Raw genomic sequence first — 21,102 nt, 5'->3', positions numbered from 1 at the left:
TCAGTAAAGCTGTTTAGAAATTGCTGTTTTTTGCTCAACAAAATGTCAAAGACCTCTTTCTCTGTTAATAAATATAGAGGTACCTATGAAATTAAAAGATAAGACCATTCTCATATAAGAGCAAACAGAATGAGGATTGAGTTGGCCAAATTATATGAAGATTAGACATGCAGCGTCATTATGAAAGCCTCCCTGAGAGATTTGAAGAAGCAGGATTTATCATGTCTCACAATCTGAAGAATCAAAAGATGGTAGAATGAGAAGCATTGTTCTATGTATAAAGAATTATTATCTTTTTTTAAAAAAACAGTACTTTTAGACAGTTTTGCATGAAAATGTAATAGGATATTATCACAGGGCAGGGTTCACCCTAGCATTTTGAGGTCATGTCAACAAAAGTCAGAATTGGGAAGAAATGTCACCATTATAATCATTATCATCCCCATTCCATCATCTAATTAATAATAGTAGTGGTTATAGTAGGAGTGGTAATCATGACCACTATTTATTAAGAAATTCTCCATGTCAAACTCTTTACCAAGTATGTTTAGTATTAATAATAATAACAGTAGTGATGATGATGGTGGTGATGATATTAACTCAGCACATGCTGAGGGCATTCTAAGCACTTGCCATCTATTAACCATCTATTAATTTATGTGATCCTCACAATGGCCCTGAGAAGCAGGGTCTATTTTCATCCCCTTTATACAGAAGAAAAATGGAAATGTTAAGTGATTCTCCCTGATATCCCTTCTAGGAAGTGAGAGAGCCAGGATAATACCATTTTAGCTTCATTATTAACACCCTGGGAGGCACCATAGCCTCCATTTTGCAGCTGATATGTCAACACTGGAGAGGTAAAGTGACTCTCCCAAGGTCACCAGTGAGAGGCAGAGCAAAGAATCAGGTGTAAATCTGGCTGACTCCAAAGTCTTGCTCTTGTCTTTTCATCCAGTATACCTTGTCACTTCCCGGTTTGTAGAACAAGCATGGAAATGTGAACCCCCTAAAACCATTCACCTGTGTAGTTATCACAGCTGCTTGAGCACCTACTGTTTTCCAAGTACCATGCTGGTTACTTGAGATACAATGAAAAGTAAGATAAAAGTGGCTTGAGATCCTCTGGTGTCTAGGTGTAGTGTGTGGGCGTGTGTGTGTGTGTGTGTGTGTGTGTGTGTGTGTGTTTGTAATCTTATGTACTTATTTAATTTGTGGTAAGTACTGTTGAATAAAGATACAGTGTTCCAAGATAGCAATTAACAGTAGGCTCTAATTTAGTTGGAGCAGAATAGTGGGTGTGCATCTATTGGATTAGAAACCAATAATAAGACTTGGGAGTCTACTTTTCAGATGAAGTGTTATTTAACTAATACCTGGAAAATGAGTGAGAGTTAGCATTGGGAAAGATTTCAAGCAGAGACAGATGTTCTAAGAAGGAAAAAAAAAAACGCCTTTGGCTTTAAGATAGGAAGAAGTCTGGTGTGGTTTTGGCTGAGAAAGTAAGGGAAGAGTTGTGGGAGGTGAAGCCAGAGCAGCACGTAGTGGCAGATCATGGGGGTCTTGCTGGCCAAGTCTTTATTCTAATAGTAAATGGGAGAACTCATAAAGGGTTAAAAGAGTGGTTGTATTACATTGTTCAACCTCATAGTGACTGCATGGGAGGTAGGTTGCAATGAGGGTGACATGGGAAAGTGTGAAATGGGGGCTTAGTTGGGGGTATATTTTGGAAGTCACGTAAGAGTGTTGGTGGCTTCAACCAGGATAATGGGAACAGTTAGGAGAGAAAGGGGGATATTGGAAGATATTTAGTTGAAAGGCATAATGCCCAATGGCCGGTGAGCAGTTGTAGCCAGAAGAGAAGGTCAAGCAAGGGATGACTTAAGGGTAATAGGAGTGACTGGTAGCCACACAGCAATTTGGTAGCAGAGTTGAGTCCTTCAAATCCCAGTGAAGTTTCCTTTCTACTATGCAGAGGCTCGAACAGCAGCTGAATGCTACTTTGTTGGAAAAATCTGAGAGACTTAAAGGATAATTCAAATGAACTACTCAATACTGGGACTCACAATGCTAACTTTCTGTAGTTTTAATACTTTATGAAACTTCTGTTTTGAGCACCCTGATAGGTAAAATAATGCTGTGTGGTATCCAAAAGAAAGAAAGTGTCCCTTGTTTTTTGAGAAGGGAATTTACAAGCTCGCACAATGACATACACAATTGACAAAAATATATGAATATTTAATTTGCAAAGCGGTATTCCAGTAGTTTTCAAAGAATTTCTTTGTGAAGCCTTTTGAGAAGAATTAGAAGGAACGATAAGGGGTTTCTCAGAGGATGAGGCTTATGAATTGGGGTTTGAAGTGATAGCAAAGAAAAGTACTTCTTGGGAGGGATAAGAGTTGGAAGGGCATTTTCTGGTCAAGGAACGAGTCTGCAGATGGACAGATACAGATAAGCAGGGGTGGGGACTCAGCAGAACAGGTCTCCACATAGACCCGGCTCCAAATCCTGGTCCCACCCATGACAAGCATAGTCATCTCATCACTTTCCAGCCACTGTGATGGACCCATTGTATGTTTTATGTAGCTCGATTTCTCACAGCAGCTATCAGACTGGCTGGCTAAGTGATCAAATGTACTAATTCTCATTCTCTTGTGTGGAGATTAGCTTTGGGTGCAAAAGAAGGACCCAAACTGGATAGTAAGATGCTAGATCCCAAAGAACCTCCATGGAATCCCAGATCTCATTTACATATGGAGAAGGGACTTGGGCAAGGTCACAAAACAAGTCACTGCAAAGCTAGCTCATGACCTCAGGTCAGATCCCAACATGCTGGCCTTTCTACTACCAACAAACTGATCATTAAGAGAGAACATGTTGCTGTAAAGGCTGAGCCTGGGAGTCTCCAGGCTCTGACAGAATTTTAGCCCCATCCGGAATCCTCATTCCGCCTCAAACACTGCTCATTGTTTCCAACTCTTCAATCTTGAGTTGTTTCTGAATAGCCAGGGTCTATGTCTGCCCTGATTTGCTCATTGAAAGGAGTGTAGTGAATAGACCACACTTTCTCTTTTGACAACAGCCTCAAGATTTAGGGAACTCCCCAGACTACCATTGTATTTGATTCGCCCATTTCACATAAACTCTCTTATCCTTGGCTTCAGTTAAACTTTTTTTTTACAATTATTTCCATCCTTAGACCATGTCACCTCTCGGAGGCACATGGTAAGGCAGTTGACTTCCCACAGTGGGAAGCTGAGTGGCTCCTGATGAGTCTAAATTTATCTCTTTCAAGGCTCCCTTACTGAGCCTCAGACAGGGGGGAGGCAGTGGCTTCTCTGTCCTCCAAGTTCCAGAAGGCAGGCCTGCAAATTTTTCAATATCAAAGGCAGTTGTCATTTCTCACCTCATCCCCCGTTCCTTTTCTCCCTCCTCCAAGTAATCTTCGGTCCAGCCCTTCAGAGTAGCCAGCAGGCACCCCACCAGCCGTCCTGCCATATGCCTCATTTCCTGACAACCGCCTGGCCTGGGATTTCAAACTGTCTACCAGCTAGAGTCTCCTGCATGACAGGCACCACTCTACTTCATTCTCCTCCCTGCCCCTACCTCGATCCTCACACCTAGCAACTGCTGACAGAGGACAGATGTGCATTCTCATTTCCTCCATCGAATCTCTGGAAAAGCAACCTGGATTTCTGGTGTACGAAAGGCCTCCCATTTCAAGTCTCTACACTGCACAAGACCTTAACGATTAGACCTAACCCCTTGTTGCACACGTAGAGAAACTGAGACCCAGCAAACGATACAACTTTTCCAGGGCTCGCCATGATCTGGGGCCCGTTTGAGACTCAAGGTTAGAGTTTCTGACTCTCAAACCAATGTTCTCTGGCTTCTGGTTCTGTTGTAAGGGATGTCTGTCACTTCCTCGTATCCCTTTAATAGCATGTGGTCAACACAGAGGGAGGACTCAGGTGCCATTGGGGGAAGCCAGATTCTTTTTTTTTTTTATGTTTACTTATTTTTGAGAGAGAGACAGACAGACAGACAAAGAGACAGAGACAGAGACAGACAGAGCATGAGCCAGGGAGGGGCAAAGAGAGAGGGAGACACATCATCCGAAGCAGGCTTCAGGCTCTGAGCTGTCAGCACAGAGCCCAACATGGGGCTTGAACTCCCAAACTGTGAGAGCATGACCTGAGCCAAAGTTGGATGCTTTAACCAACTGAGCCACTCAGGTGCCCCAGGGGATGCCGGATTCTTAATGACGGATGGACTTTAGGCAGGAGCCACCCCCGTGTACATGATTCTGCAGGAACTTGATTCCTTTTCTGACCACCTTCTCAGGTTGCCATGTTTAGGCTGCAGCCTGTCCCTGAGAGATGAGCATGTGGGGATGCTTAGGACCCTGAAAAGCTTGGGAGTTTTCCACTGTGTGTGAAGATTTTGTGCGGCACACGCTAAGAGACCACACAGAAAGTTAGAGATAGGAAGAGTGACAACGAGAAGCAGTCACAGAGACAAAGCAGAGACGAAAGGTGGGGAAGTGGGAAGGAGTGAGAAATGAAAGGTTAGGAAGACAGACCTCAAGTGAGAGAGGAAGAAGATAGAGTTCATACTCAAGTCACAGCAGAATTTAGTCCCAGGATGGGTAGAGGTTATTTTAAGAACCTGGGTGGCACCTGGGGAGAGCTCTGGATTAGGAATCCGTTTCCTAATCAGATGGACATGAATGGACATAAAACTTTATGAAATTGTCAGATTCTGTAGAAACATGAAGAGTCAACGTAATTCACTCCTGAGTTACCCCCGAAACTCAGGAAGCGATGTCAAGTTTTGCTGGTTCTAATCCCTTTCGGTGCACATTGTGGGTCTTAATGACCCACGCAGGGTTGCCGTTAGAATTCCCTCCTCTTAGCTCTCCATCAATGAGGGAATTGGGAAAGACTGTTGGAATGAGATAAAGTCATCAAAGGTTGGTGGTATTTGATTTTTTGTTTGTATTTTACTTCCTTCCCTCCCTAATCCTCATCCATCCTACTTCATTCCTGTAAGAAAGAGAGGTCAACTTTGGTTATAGATTGCAGGGATTTAGATAAACATCAGTTAAGAGCTCTTATTCAGCCTGGAGTCTCAGAAATTGCAGTGAAGGAAGTTGCTTGGGAATGGGGGCTGAGCAAATTACAATTGTAGATTTTGCAAAAGCCTCATCAAAAATAAGATGGTTCTGCTGGCAATAGATGTTTGCTCATAGGCCTTCCAGGATGACCTACAAAGAGCACGAGGAGCTCATGAGAGATTTGCTAGAAAGGCGCTTTTCAGTCTAGTCTGCTTATCAGATGTGCACATTGTACAGCGTAAGAGGATAGTTTTGGGTGAGATGTGGGATTTCAGGATGAGGCACCACCAGCCTACGCCTGGTGAGACAGAAGGGCTCTCTTTAAGCATTTGAGAAAAGCTGGCTTTTGTTAGTGGCACCCACTTGTTTCCCAGTGGAGGGTCCTGAGTCAGATCTTATTAAGTGGCCTCCAAAGCTATTTTTCTAGCGCCTTCCTGGGAGATGGCTAATGATACATGCTGTTTCTGGATCCTTCCCTTCCCTCCCTTCTCCCTTTCTCTCATTTTCTCCAGTTAGCCATATGCATTTTTGTTATGTGCCAGATCCTATACCATGTACTTTATATATTTTCTTATTTAATGTTCCCAATACCAATCACAAAATAGCATTAACAACTTGGTTTTATTAAAAAAAAAAAAAAAAAAAAAAAGAGGAAAGGAGGGGTGCCTGGATGACTCAGTCAGTTGGGCGTCTGACTTCCGCTCAGGTCATGATCTCGTGTTTCATGAATTCAAGCCCTGCTTTGGGCTCTGTGCTGACAGCTCAGAGCCTGGAGCCTGCTTTGGATTCTGTGTCTCCCTCCTGACAGAAACATCATCTCCATGTACTTCTGTGAACACTATGGTAATGGGAAGGGAATTTGCTCTCATTACTTCCTCCTAGAGGTGACTTTCTGCTCATGTTCCATTGGTCAAATCCAGTCCTATGGTTACAGTACCCCTCAAAGTATTGAGCAGGGACATGAAATGCTGTCTACCAGGTGCTGAGAAGATCAAGAAAAACATGGGACATCAATACCATTTACTACACCGAGGTATAGAGATGTTAAGCTAACTAGCCTAATAGTCATACAGCTATCAGGTGATAGAACTTCAGTCTAACAACAAAGCCCATCCACCAGTGTAACTTTCGGGCTTCTAGCATTCTCCCACTTGACATCACCACCTATATGAGAACTGTAATAAGACCTTATATTCTTTTCTTGACCATTTCCTTCATTCATCTCCCCAAAAAAAACATATTTATAGATGGATGAACTTTGAAGAAGTTTCAATGACGCTCCCTCCTTTTGTAGATGAGACGCCTAAGTCTCACAGTGTTTAAATGAACTACTTAAAATCATATAACTAGTAAATGAAAAAGTCAGGCTTCCAACCCCCAGTCTGTTGGGCTGCACTGTATCCACTCTGAAGCCTTAAAGATCTAGGATCCAGCTTCCACACTATACAGATGGCAACATCAAGGTCAAGCCTCCATATAAAGAATTAATGGTAGAGATAGGACTGGAAGCTGTTTTTCTGCATTCTCAGGCCTGGGTGTTTTGTGATACACCATGGTATTACTATAGCAAGAGAAAGCAAAGGAGGCTGCTGGTGGAGAGATTATTAATTAAAAGTGGCATTAGCTTCTGATTCTCAAGACAATTTTCAAGCCTACCTGGACAGTCATATCCCAACTCTTGACAATATCCTCAACTTGCCACCTGGAGACACAGCTGTATGTTCCCTTCTCTAGGGAATAAATTAATGAGACTTTAGTAGTAAACTGAGGACAGAAATTAGAGGCTGGATCACAGGAGTTAAGAGGCGACTTTCCCTGGGGCCCTGACTCTTGGGCTGGCTACAGAAGAATCTCTCTTTGGTCTATGCATTTTCCCAAGGTTTCTGGACATCTTCTGCAGGAGTGAAGGCCAATGTGTCCCCTGTACTATAGGCCCTGGAATAAAAAAGCTGAGTTTCCATACCTGTTCTGCCACTTCCTGTTGGATCACCCTTGCTCATTCTCTCCTGATCAGTTGCCATTTCTGTAAATTAAGGTTATGGCAGAACTTAGACAAATACTGAGGAATACAGCCTCTTCCTATTCAACCCCCATGGCCACAGGCTTAGTGAAGCTTCTCCTACTCACCTGATCATGAGAATCACGTGGAGCTGCACCAAGACTTACCAATTGTTGTTTTTTGTTGTTGTTTTTTTGTTTTTTTCCCCCTCCTAAAATAAGGAGCTTGGGAAAGTGAAGCGTCACCATATTCCCATGTGGCTCACATTATCCAGCAGTCTGGAGATGTACTGGCCTCGTGTCTAAGATGCCAGACTCTAGAGTCTGAGTCCTAGCCTGCGACCTGTCAACTGTATGACCTTGGGCACATTTGTTCATTGTGCCTCGGGTTCCTCATCTCTAAATTGGAAATAATGACAATACCTACTTCTTGATGGTATTGTGATGATTAAAACTTTTTGAATGTGTATTTATTTTCAAGAGAGAACGTGAGCAAGGGAGGGACAGAGAGGGAGACACAGATTCCAAAGCATGCTCCAGGCTCTGAACTGTCAAATGCCACCACTAGAAATGATGAGGCGTAAACCCTGCATCTGCCATTGCATAGCTGTGTGGCTTTGGATAAATCTCTTACCCTCTGTGAACCTCAAGATATTCAACTGTAAAGTGGGGTTTTAACCTAAAAATATCCTCTAAGACCTGTCATCATCCTCCCAGCTTCCTCCACCCAACATGTTTTGGTGAATACATTGCTTTGGTGAAATTCCCAGGATGGGGGCAGGAACGGAGCCCTTCATGCTCTGTGGGTCTTTGGGAGTGGGAGGTGGACCACTCAGCCAGCACTGTGGAATAGGCAGCCGCCCAAGGTCACCTTCTTTTGGAAGGACGAAATCTTGCTCATGTATTGTATTACCTGTGTCCTGTAGGATAGCTCCTTTGTTTCTGTATGAATGACCTACATTCAATGAGGAATGTGGGATTTAGATGCCCATGTGTACTGTGTGGAATTTGAGAATGGTCCATGGCTTATGCCTAAAAGTTCTGGAAGTGTGGAACACTTCTGTGGAAATATTAAAAATATGTAATAACCAGCTTAGAAGTGGTCCTGACCTATAGGAAAGGATATGCATCTAAACACAATGAAGGTTAACCAGTAAGTCCTGTGTTCTGCACATCAGAACCTACTTGTTCAGATCCTACTTTTCCTTCTGGTACATTACCCAGTACCCTTAGAGATGATTGATATTGTAAAACCAGATTTTCTTTACCTTTCAAAGCCTGACTTTGAGGGTCATAGGAAGGTATTTCTCCCATGACACATGTAGAATGGGTTGACTACGATACTTTCTACATGAGAAAACTAGAGCTCAGAGAAGTGAAGTATGGCATACAAGGTGATACAGCAGGTGAGGGAGCCAAGAGTCATGCCCTGCTCTCGTCTCCATTCTGTAGCCTCCAGATAATGTGTGCAAATGCACACACATATGGCTCAAACCATATGATCCTCGAAGAGTAGGAAAGCAAGTAATAGCTCATCATCATTATTATACACAAAAACCCTATCTAAAGGTAGGACTTTTCCCTATGTCTGCTTATAGCCAGAACACAGTACATATGAACTACACTAGTGATTCTCAACCTCTAATATGCATACAAATCACCAAGGGATCCTGCTAAAATAGAGGCTCTGGTTCGGTGGGTTGAAGATAAGACCTGAAACTCTGCTTTACAAATGAGTTCCCGGGTCTGAGGACCAGCTTTGAATAGCAAGGCATTAAACTGAACTTTTCATGAGTTGTGAGCCCAGGTTATGCCTGAGACTAGAGAAGGATTGTCCCTCTTCCATTTTCCTACTGGAGAGCAGTATTCAAGTCCCAGGGCCAATGACACTTAGAAGGCCATGCACTCCCAAAGGAGTCTTCATCCAGAGTGACCAAGTGCAGAGACTGTATTTTGGGTTTGCAGCAGCCAGGGTGACAGTCTTGCCCTGTAATCCAACAGGCCCCTAGTGTATAATGTAGCACAACTTGTTTTCTGTGTCCATCCATCCATCCATCCATCCATCTCCTCTGCTTAGTGATGGCTATGGGATGCTCTGAGAATCAGTCCCAGTTGGGGGGAGACACTCATCCTGAGTCCAGTATCCTGAAGCTGTGGTTGGGTGCTCAGATCAGAGCCTCCTGTGTGCCACAATCTCAGTTCACCACCATTCAATGCAGCAGAGAGGACTTTGCAGCAGAGAGCTGGGCTGCAGTCAGCTTCAGGTGGAAGACAGATCCCTGAAACAGTAGTGAGAAATCCATTTGGGAGGAGACACCGGCCTGAGTGAAGCTTTATTATTATTATTATTATTATTATTATTATTATTATTATTTAATATTTTTAACATTTTTTTTGAGAGACAGAAAGAGACAGAGAACGAGCAGGGGAGGAACAGAGAGAGAGGGAGACACAGAATCCGAAGCAGGCTCCAGGCTCTGAGCTGTCAGCACAGAGCCCGACGTGGGGCTTAAACCCACAAACTGTGAGATCATGACCTGAGCCGAAGTCAGTTGCTTAACTGACTGAGCCACCCAGGCACCCCGAAGCTTTATTATTATTAAGTGCTTAGACAAAAATCTCATACCCTCAACACTCATTAGTATAATTGGGGACAGAAAGAAAGTAGTAAAATTAAGACCTAGTGAAAGATGTTTTTTACTTTTTGCATGCGGGGAGCATGGAATCTCAATCCATTTCTAAAAAAGGCCTCTCTAATCTTTCTCCCTAATTATAGTAAGAGAAGAAAGACAAATAGCAACTTTAATTTTTTTTTTAATTTTGTTCTTGGTGTTCACATCTCTAAATCTACCAAACGTGGTCATTTTATGAGGAAAACAAATTATACATAGCATATTTTGAATGTTCTCCGACTAACCTAAAACTGTGTCTTTTAGTCTGCAGAAGGTGCTAAAACAACAAAAGCAACCAGGTTCATTTCACTTCTCCCCCTGCATTTTTTTGGTTTTGTTTTTAATTTTCTGGCTTCAAAATCCCTGACTCTGTTCTTTTTCTAGGTGGGGGAAGCCTATTGGAACCACTGAGCCATCCAAAGCAGAGACAATTTTTAAAGAACCACAATTTCATTCCACGAAAACGTAGGCGGTAACTCAGGCTGGTCTAAGTGCTCAGAAGAAAAAGTCCATAGGGGAGCCTATGGAACAGATAAGGATAGATTGTAATTAGCACAGTAATTGTAATTAGCAGAGCAATTGTAATTAGCACAGTGATTGTTTGTTCATAATGGGTGCTTCCAAAGTGACTCCAGGCAGTTTGTTCTCTTAAGTATCTTCTGCCGTTTCCCTGGTGATCTTGTTTACACTGCTAATGTACTAATGTGCTTAGCAATCTCTTTTATAAATAAACACTCCAAAGGTACAAGCCAGCCCAGCCCCTGGCCAAGCATTATGCATCCTTAATTAATGGAGTCCACAGCGATGAAATTTTACTATATTTGCATTATGTTAAGGCAACATCGGGTGTATCACTCTCTGAAGAAGTCACACCTCAGAAGTCATTTGTTGTTTTTGTCATTTTGTTAATTACAGGAGGGAATGAAATGGCCAGAGGGCTGCACTTGAGGTCAGAGACTCCAGTCCTGGCTTTACCACTGGTTCCCATTTGCTTTTAACAAGTTTTTGTTGCTCGGCTGTGATGTATGAGCTTTGAGGATGAAAAGATGAAGGAGACAGTCCAGGTCTCTATGATTATGCAGATGGACCACTGGCCAGTGGTGAGGAGAGGTAGGGGAGGCTTCCTGAAAGCTGCTGGCTGAAATCTGGAGTCTGTGATTAAGAGTTAGCTAGGTGGGAGAGTGCCCCCAGGCAAGTAAGAGCACAGAGCATCTGCAGACATGGACGTCTAGAGGATCTTGAAGAGGGTGAGGGAATGGGATTGTAGAAATAAACCATGGTGGGGGATGGGCATTCAGTCAGGAAGGGTTATTTAAACCCCGACGGTAATGGGACCATTACTGGCTATGAAACTTTTCACGGTCTTAGAACCTTCTGAGGCCAGTTTGCTCACCACTAAATCAGGGAACATCATCATACCAACCCCACAGGAGAATTATGGTGGGGAGGGAGAGGTGATGAGAAAAGTCAGGTTAAAATGCTTTGTAAATGTAAAGACATGTGCAAATGTTAGTGACATTTTCCTAACATGAATCTGAGGATCTGTGAGATGCCACTTACTCTGAAATTTTGTGCCGGAGCGCCCATCCTGGCACACTTGAGATCATGTGAGATGCAAATTCACCAACATTACTTTCTTTGTGTTCCTTCCAGAGAAATGAAACAGTAAGTCTATTCTAAGCTCACATTAATAAGCCTACGCATGTGTATCAGGAAAATTAATTTTTAGGGAAATATTTCCATTTCAGGGAGATGCCCTGAATAGAAATGTAGTTAGTAACAATTCTAATGAAAGATAGGATCACAGTTTATTGGATGTGAATTAATACAGAGAGCTCCAAGGGCAGTGGCTGGGGTTTTATGTAACATCACCACTGAATAATTTCTATTAATGATAATCTAGTGAAACACCTCAAAGGTGGCTTTTAAGAGTCCAAAATGAGCATTTATTTTTATGTCTCATAAGATCCTCAGAGGAGCCCATTAAGTGGGCAATTAATTAGCAGGCATAAGCCAGGAGCAGAAGCTGCAGTCATTTGGGTAACCCAGTCCTAGTTAATTCAGTATATTCCTGACCACGTTGCAAGAATCAACCCTGAATCAGTCAGCCACCTCTCCATTCTCTGTGCGGGTCCCGGCACTTGCCATGACCTGTGACCTTGAAGATGCTTCAGCTTGTTTTGGATGCTTTCTAGAGTAGGAAAGACAAGATAAAGGGATGAGTCTTCCCTGCCAACTCACGGTTCAGAGAACTGAAGTTCAGAGAACTCAGCGTTCTACAAGTTTGTATTAATTCCCCCTCTACTTCTAAGGAGTTCATGAGAACCCAAGCACTGGGAATATACAAGCCTATAGGAAATCTTGCAGCTGTGTTTGCAAAGGAGGTGGAAACCTAGTTTGAAATTAAACTAAATAGCAATTAAATTCTCCTTCAGCTGTGTGATTCACCCAATAAATAGACACTGAGTACTTATCATCTGCCAGGTTCTGGAGCTAAAAGCTGAGCAGGACTCAAGGAGCCCAACATTGGTATAAAGGAGAAAAGGATATAGTTTTTATTGGTATTATTTGCATTTGTGTTTCCTTTTTTTTTTTTTTTTCTTTCTCAAAGACCTGGGAGCATCTCTTTTTGAAACGTAATTGTGGAGAAAGATAGAGAAATGCATTTGCAAATTCAAAATAAGTCAATATGTAGGACATACCTATTGGTCAACCCCCCTTTCCTAGTGCCAGAGTCCTCCAGTACCTCTCGCCTTCCCACTCCAGCCTCAAAAACCCTCTGCCCTCTAGCCCAGTGGAACTGAGTTCAAACCCCTCTCTTTTATTGCAGTAGCCTTGAATAAAGTCAGTGATTCAGACTACCTTAATTTGTACGTAACGTCCTTTTGTTCTGATCCTGGCTGTTATCCAGCGCTGTGACTTTCAAAGCAGAAATTTCATCAGACTGTGTCGAACAGGCCAGAAAGAGGTTATTCAAGACTGCTGCAACAGGGGAGAGAGGTCTGAACTCAGTTGCATTCAGACAAGGTCAGGAGGTTTCTGTGGTTGGGGTAAGCAGGTAGAAGGGTACCAGAGGACTTCAGGGGAGGGTCACCAGCAGAATACATCCCACAGATGGAGTTATTCCAAATCCAAAGACGTATTTCTCTGCTATCTTCCTTGACGACTGTGTTTTAAAGAGATGGCTTCCGGATCCTTAAGAAAGACCTTCCTTCCTGGGTTGGAGAACTAGCCAGACACTTCTTGAAAGATTTACTTGCTAAAGGGGCAGATAAAGAATTTATAGGGACACTTGTCTAAAGCCATAGTCTGAGAAAGAGAGGTCAGACACCTAGAGTCAGGAAGAAGCTTGTTTGAAGATGGGTCAAGTTGAGAGAATCTCAAGGCCGGCTTCGTCACTACTATACCTTTACCTGTCTGTCTTCTGGGCTCCTTTGCCTGTGACAGTTTTGGAAGGCTTATTTTTTATATACATTAAATTCACAAAGTTCAAAAACAAAAGCAGCATAAAATACATACGATGATAGTTTTTCATCTTTTCCCTGTTTTCTGCCATCCCTATTCCCCGGGCCCTACCCTACTGTTACTCCTTTCTTGGGGATCTTTCCAGTGTTTTTTACATATAAATCCAAGCAAGTAAGATTAAATATTATCCCTCCCCTTTCTTCCATAAAAATCACACAAAGTATATTGATTTTTTTTTTTTTTTTTTTTACTTTTACCCTCATTTAGTGATATCTCTTAAAGGTCTTTCCATAGGCAATGAACTTTTAAAAAAATGACACAGAGAACATTCTAATACAGGGATCCCATCAGTGATATACGATGCCATCATGGAAAAACTAGGGGTCTCAGAGAGGAGAGAGAGCAGGGTTTTGGAGACTGAATTCTTCCTCTTGGTCTGTCATGCCTCACACAGGTGATTTCTCCTTTCTCAGCCGAGTCTCCTCATCTGTACGATAAGGTCCTGATAAGGTCTTTACATCTTGTTGTGTCATTGTGAGTCAACTAAGTCCTAGTAAAATTAACAGTAGTGGCAGTAGTAACAATAGTAACAAGAATAGCAGTGACAAACATACAGGACTTGTCTTGCACCAGGCGCCATTGTATCTTTATTTAACCAAAACTTTACTGAGTACCTGTTTATATGTCACTCACTGTCTTTGGAAAGCCAGGAATATAGCAATGAACAAAGCCCCTAAAATCCCTGCCCTCGTGAGTTGTATTCTAGTGTGGGAGACAATCAACAGATAACTATATAGAGACTATGTCAAGTGTAAACACGATGGAGGGAGGCAGGATCATAGGGCTGGCATGTGCTGGGCAGGGCGTCCTGTTTAATACAGGCTGAACAGAAAAGCCCTCTTTGATAAGGTGATACTTGCGCATAGGTCTTAGGTGAGATCGTGAACTTTGCAGGTACCTAAGGAAGAGCCTCCGGGCGGAGGGTGCAGCAAGTTCACAGACCCTTGGCATGATCCATGAACAAAAAGGAGTTCAGGTGGATGGAACATAGTGAAGCGGCGGGGGTTGGGGGGTGAGTAGTAGGAGAAAATGTTCTAAGTTAAAAAATAATGGATGGCAAGTAGAACGCTGTGGCAATCTGTGTGGAGTCCCATGAGTCATGTAAATGCCATACTTTGGATTTTATCCTGAGTGAGAAGAGAAGCAAGCCAGTGCATGGTTTGAGTAGAAGAGGGCTCTAATCTCACTCATATTTTTAAAAGACCATTCCATCTGGGGTGTGAAGAATAGACTTTTGTGGCCAGGATAGAAGCAGGGAAAGCCGTTCCAAGGCTTCTGCAGTGGTTCAGGTGAAAGACAATGGAGCATGGCTGTACGAGTTGACATGGTGGGCAGATTCTGGGTGTATTCTCAAGATAGGGCAACAGAATTTGCTGATGAGGGAGAGGAAGCAGGAGGTGAGGTTGGCTCTCTGTTTTAGCCTACGCCACTGGACAGATGGAAGTCCCATTGATGGAGACAGGAGAGGAGGCATAAGGGAGGGGAGCAGAAACAGAAATTCGATTTCAGCCATATTAAAAAATGAACTCATTTGTGGAAAATTCCAGCCATTAATAAAAGTAGGCAACAGTATCATAAACCCCAGGTAATCATCACCCTGCTTTAGTAAACGTCATCTGGCCATATCTCACGTATTTCCTCATGAAGATGTCAGGAAGCCAGTTGGATATACCAACAGAGAAGAGAAACCAGCCTTGAAATACAAATGTCAGATTACTTAGCATATGAATGATATAAAAGAAATGAGAGGAGACAGACTCATCAGGGAGTAGAGAGAGAAGAGATGAGCCCAGACCCAGAGCCCAGGGGCTCCCGTACTTACAGGTCAGAGAAATGAAGAGGCACCAGCCAAAGAGGATGAGAACGAGTTCCCAGTGACCTAAGAGGAGAACTCAGGGAGGAGCTTTACCTGTATAAACCCATTCAGCTCCCACAGCAGTGTGATGTCCAGAGATGACACTAATTTTCTCAGTCACCCAGCTTAGAAATAAATGGTGGAGCCAGGATTGACATCTAGGCAGTGTGGCTCCAAATCCATACTCAAACATCTCTTCCTCCCTTCCCCTTACACCACACGGTCACATGTCCTGCTCCATTCATATCACCGTGCTGGGCTCAGGGACTGGAGGGTGGCGGCAGCTGGGGAGTGGAGGAAGCATATTATAAAAATATGCCCAAGCTAAAAGTTAACCAACCACGCAGGACATGATATATATGATAGACCACCAAATTACCTTGGTCAATAATTCAATACTGCCTAATAATATTAACGATGATGATAATTGCTATTTACCGAGCACACATGTATGGGTCAGAGACTCTGCACAGTGCTTCGAGTACTTATCTTCTTCACTCCTCACAACAAGCTCATGGAGATGAGCCAATGTTATATCCATTCTGCAGAGAAAGACACTGAGGTTACTGAGCTTAGAAAGTGGTGGCGAGGGATTTGCTCTGTTCCACCAATGGCTTTGCAGTCACATTGTTGAGGAGGGAGGGAAGGGCACCCACAGGCTTTGCGATCAAGTAGTTGGTGGGTTCGAATCCTAGCTCTCCGCAATATGATCTTCATTATTTACTCACCCAGACTGTTCTTTGCCCATGGAAATAATGACGAAAAAAATCGTATCTTGTCTTTGTGCTATTTTTCCACTGAAATACTTGTAGAGACCTAAATTAAATTAATATTTGTGTGATTCTTTATTCAATGTCTACCTTCCCTACTGAAATGAGACCGGGCACGTTTTTGACTGTCAGTATCAATCCCCAAGACCTAGCTAGCAAAGTGTCTATACGACTAAGGTTGTGACAAATGGTAGCTGTAAGTTCAAAGTTGATTTTTTTAATTTATTTTTTTATGTTTTCATTTTTTTAAATATGAAATTTATTGTCAAATCGGTTTCCATACAACACCCAGTGCTCATCCCAACGGGTGCCGTCCTCAATGCCCATCACCTACTTTCCCCTCCCTCCCACCCCCTGTTAACCCTCAGTTTATTCTCAGTTTTTAAGAGTCTCTTATGGTTTGTCTCCCTCCCTAACTTTTTTTTCCTTCCCCTCCCCCATGGTCTTCCGTTAAGTTTCTCAGGATCCACATAAGAGTGAAAACATATGGTATCTGTCTTTCTCTGTGTGACTTATTTCACTTAGCATAACACTCTCTGGTTCCATTCATGTTGATTTATGGATAAAGTGTATAGAAAATTGTGGGTCAGAGACGCTTTTATACCCATCCACAGACTGGGAACCCTTCTCTGTCACAGCACTTTACACACTGCACTATTTTATATTTCAGTTTCCCTCTATAAAGCTGAGGTGGGAGTGTAGTTTAAGGGTGAGACTCTGGCAGGCCTGGAATTAAATTCACCCTCTGCTGTTATTAGCTGTGTGACCTTGGTCAAGTCACCTGACCCAGGCTAATTGTCCTCATTTGCACAAGGTGAACATATTAACTACCTCATTGGTCAGGTGGCAAAATAAGCCAGTGTTTAAATCAGCTGACCCATGGTCAATGTTTAGTATATTCTACTCATTTTCTCTTCTCACCCTCAAGGCAGAAACTGTGTTTATTTATATGCCCAGTGATAAAAAATAAACAGGGCTTGATGAATAGAAGGTGACTTATAAGTTGAGAAGGCAAGAAGAAATAAAAGGAAGGAAGGGTCTGGGGAGGGATGAAGAGAGGGAGGGCAAGAGTATAGAAGGAACAAAGAAGGAAGTCAGTAAGGTTCTGTGAGCTTCTCTAAGACTAATTAAAAGAAAAGAACCCATTCCATTCCCTCATTGAACAAATTCCCTGCTCTCACTGAATTTTAATCATTGTGCAAGGTGATGGACATACAAAGAGTTGCAGCATGTGCCTAGTATTTGTAGGGTGACTGTATGTCCCAGGTAGACTGGGACAGTTCTGGTTTATGCCTTTTGTCCCAGAGTCCTAAGTTTACCATTTATCCCAGATAAAAGTCGCCTGGATTAGATGATAGCTTCCACTGTCCCTCCACTTACCAAGCTCCTAGGTCACACAAAAAAGATGCTTATGCAAGTGAAATTCGGTCAAGTGAGCTGGGGGTGTGTGTGACGTGTAGAAGTCAGGGGTGACAAAAAAGGCAAAAAGAAGAATGTCTGTCTCCCCAAAATTAGCTTCTCTTGAAAAGACATAGGGGAAGCTTTTGTTCCGACAAAGTTATGTTAATATTGTCAAGTTGGTACACTGGGCCACGGAACTGGTACTTGGGGACTGTCACAATATTGATGGGGAGTTTGGCAAGTTAATTTTCAATCTGTCACTTCTCTCTTCTACGACTCTTGCTCCTTAATAAAACTCCACAGTGATTGCGGGCTCTGCTGACAGCTGGAGAGTGATCTTTGAGACTGAAACTGGCATGAAATGATTCTTTCCTCCCCTGCCCCCTCCTTTTCTCAAAAAGGTTGCCAACCTGGAGTGAGAAATCCTTTCTCTTACTAAAGAGATCCCATTGCTGGGGGCTGCATGGGGCCCTGGAAAGGATATAGGCTTTGCAAGTTAGACCAGCTGGGTTACGAATGCCAGTTCTGCTCCCGACTAGCTGTGTGACCTTGGGAAAGCTACTTGATGTATCTGATCCTCCGACTCCTCTGGTCGTCATGATAGAAAATAATACATGTCAAAGCACGTGCCTACAATTCACAACTTAGCAGGTCCCTTTCTTCCTTTCAGCAATATGTGTGGGGCATGAACTAGAGGTATCTGTCCCTGGACTCAAATGCCAAGTGATCCAGAAGCTACCCCTCCCTATGCACCTTTAACAGATCCAATGCTCAGTCAGTATCAAGAAACCCATGGAGCAATCAGAAGGAATATAATTATAATAAATGTGCAATACTTTTGAGAGCCCTAGTGAGTTTCTAATGGGCTTTTTGCACAACAGACTAATAACAATTGTAATAAAACCCACCCCACTGAAACTGAAACCTTCATTTTCTCTACACCCATAAGACTGTTTTCTCTGCTGGGGCTCCTGAACCAATGTGAATTGCCAGGGAATTGTGCAAATGGCCAAACACTATAAGCATGTGACATTTGTTCCCTGGGTCTGTTTTCTACGGGCCAGTCTCCTCTAAGACAATCCTACACACTTGTTCGAGTCCCCCACTTTGATGCTGCCCCCTGCTTAGGCACAAAGTCAGTTTTACTCTGTGCTTGAACCTACACTTTTCTTACAAGTTTTGACTTTATGTTTCTAGTTACCCCAGCCACTGCCTCCATATCAGCAGCCTTCCAGGATCCGGTGGGATCCACTCATCACTTGGTGATGAGCTGCCCCACTCAGCCAACATACTCCTCTCTTTCTCTACAGTGTGATTCTAGGTAATGCATCAATCCATTGTAGAGCATTTGACGTCCACTCTATAGGTGTTAATTTAGCAACTACACTATGTTAGCCTCTTCACTATATCCTAGCATTTACAGAAGTAAATAAAACAGCTCACAGGCATGGCGAGAGCAACAGGAATGGAGACAATAACTAATGGAAGAGAATGGAAGGGACCTGCGGTGGTAAACCTGCTTGTCTTTACTCCTAAGAATCTTCTGATGCCCTGGCTGAGACTTGCTCCTAGTCTCCTCTTCAGGCACCACCTTCTCTCTCCACCCTTTGAAGGACAAGCTCCTTGACAAAAACTCATAGTTTCCACTTCTTCACATTCCAATTGCTTCTCACACCTTTCTAATTGGATTTCTCCCACATCACTCCCCAGAAACTCTAGTCTAAAGTGAGGTCGCCAATGATATTGCCAGTGAATATAGCAGAGTGGTTAAGAGTTTGGGGAGCGTGAAGAAAATGCCTGGGCGCGGATCTCAACTGAGGCTATTTACTAGGTAAATTTGGTTTCATCACCTATTAAAAGGAAGGGAGCATTTTTTTTTAACATTTATTCATTTATTTATTTGAGAGTGAGAGCACATGCATGTGCAAGCAGGGGAGGATCTGAGGGAGAGAGAGAGAGAATCTCAAGCATGTTCCATGCCCAGTGTAGAGCCTGATGCAGGGCTTCAGCTTATGTACCATGAGATCATGACCTGCGACGAAATGAAGAATTGGCCCCTTAACCAACTGAGCCACCCAGGTGCCCCAAAAGGAAGGGATCATTTAAATCAGAAAAGGCATGGGAAGTACTGGGGACATAGTAAGGCATGCAGTTATTATTACTTTTGTTTTCACCTTCTTGCCCTCCTTGCCCTGACCACACAGCCTTTGCAATTTTATGTTTGCCTGTCCTCTGTCTTCTTCATTGGTTTCTGAATTGCTAAATGGCAGTGGCCACACCTTCTACAAATCAGTATCCAAGGCAGATCCCGACCAACTGGGCTCCCAGCGAGCACTGTGGATATTTGGTAAATGAATGAGTGAAGGAAAGAATGTATGAATAGAGATCTAATGTGAATGAAAAATGGACTGCTTAGTGGATGCATACATACATGTATATGTTAATGTATATTCACATCTGATTCATATATTGATGAATATATATGAGAATAATTACATGAATGAATGAACCCATGGATGGATTAGTGATGTGTTCAATGAATGGCGGAATAAATGAAGGAGTGGCTGGGGGCAGGACGGTTATTGAGGGAATGTAAAGGTAAATGAATGATTAATTATTGACCCCACATATCTTAGACCCGCTGTTGGCCAAGGAGAGCCATAAAAGGCACGTGGCTCTGGGGGAAATTTGTGTTACTCTGGGAGAGTGGAAAAAAAGAGACTGGGATGTGAGTGGAACTAGTGATTTCTTTCCTGGTGTTTGAGGAACATTAAGAAATACATCAAGATTTAGAATTTGCTGCTGTGGTAGGCACTGGTCAGGGAATGCTAGAGGTAACAAGAGAAGGAGATGATGAGGAATGCAGAGATTGTGGAGAGAATGGTCAGAATTCACTGAGGCTGGAAGACTATGCCAGGTGGGGTTCTATTTTTTAACAGCTGTTAAAACATTCCTAAATATCAATTTTTTTAAAAAAAATTTGTTAATTTACATTTATTTATTTTTGAGAGTGCGAGCAGGGGAGGGGCAGAGAGAGAAGGAGACAGAATCCAAAGCAGGCTCCAGGCTTCTGTCAGCACAGAGCCTGATGCAGGGCTCAAACCCACGAACAGAGAGATCATGACCTGAGCCAGTCAGACACTTAACTGACTGAGCCACCCAGGTGCTCCATCTAAATACCGAATTTAAAACATAACTGGTTTTGATAGTGTATGTAATAACAATCACAACGATAATTAGCCATTTCATTCCTCTTGTCCCTGTCTACAGCAGTCCTTCTTTGATTTCTCTCTCTTGAGCTTAATAAGTGCCTCCAGAGAAGGATGGGCAAGGGCCCTCACTCCTTCCTTTTGCATTCATTAAATCAGTAGTTCAGACATAGGCCCTTTCCACTCCGCTGAAGGACTGTAGACAACTGGCAAGAAATTGTATACCTACATTGAGGTATTTAAAGCAGAAGGGGCCGGGGCGCCTGGGTGGCTCGATTGGTTAAGTGACCAACTCTTGATTTCAGCTCAGGTCATCATCTCATGGTTCATGAGATTGAGCCCCAGGTCGTCGGGCTCTCTCTCTCCCTCTCTGTGCCCCTACCCCCTCATTCCCCTTCCCTACCCTATCCTTCCTCTGCTCATGTTCTCTCTCTCTCAAAATAAATGAACATTTTTTTAAAAAAGGCAGAGGGGTGGGGCGCCTGGGTGGCGCAGTCGGTTAAGCGTCCGACTTCAGCCAGGTCACGATCTCGCGGTCCGAGAGTTCGAGCCCCGC

At 43.1% G+C, this 21,102-nt stretch overlaps 1 protein-coding gene across 4 annotated transcripts in view; it reads left to right on the top strand.

Annotated features, from left to right (window-relative positions):
* The window catches only part of ASTN2 (astrotactin 2), an 876,482-nt gene that overhangs the window by 570,259 nt on the left and 285,121 nt on the right, over window positions 1-21,102 (top strand). The window lies entirely within an intron of this gene.

Source organism: Panthera onca, chromosome D4, assembly GCF_046562875.1.
Source record: "Panthera onca isolate mPanOnc1 chromosome D4, mPanOnc1 haplotype 2, whole genome shotgun sequence".
Classification (NCBI taxonomy): Eukaryota; Metazoa; Chordata; class Mammalia; order Carnivora; family Felidae; genus Panthera; species Panthera onca.
This window is presented reverse-complemented; position numbering and strand designations above follow the sequence as displayed.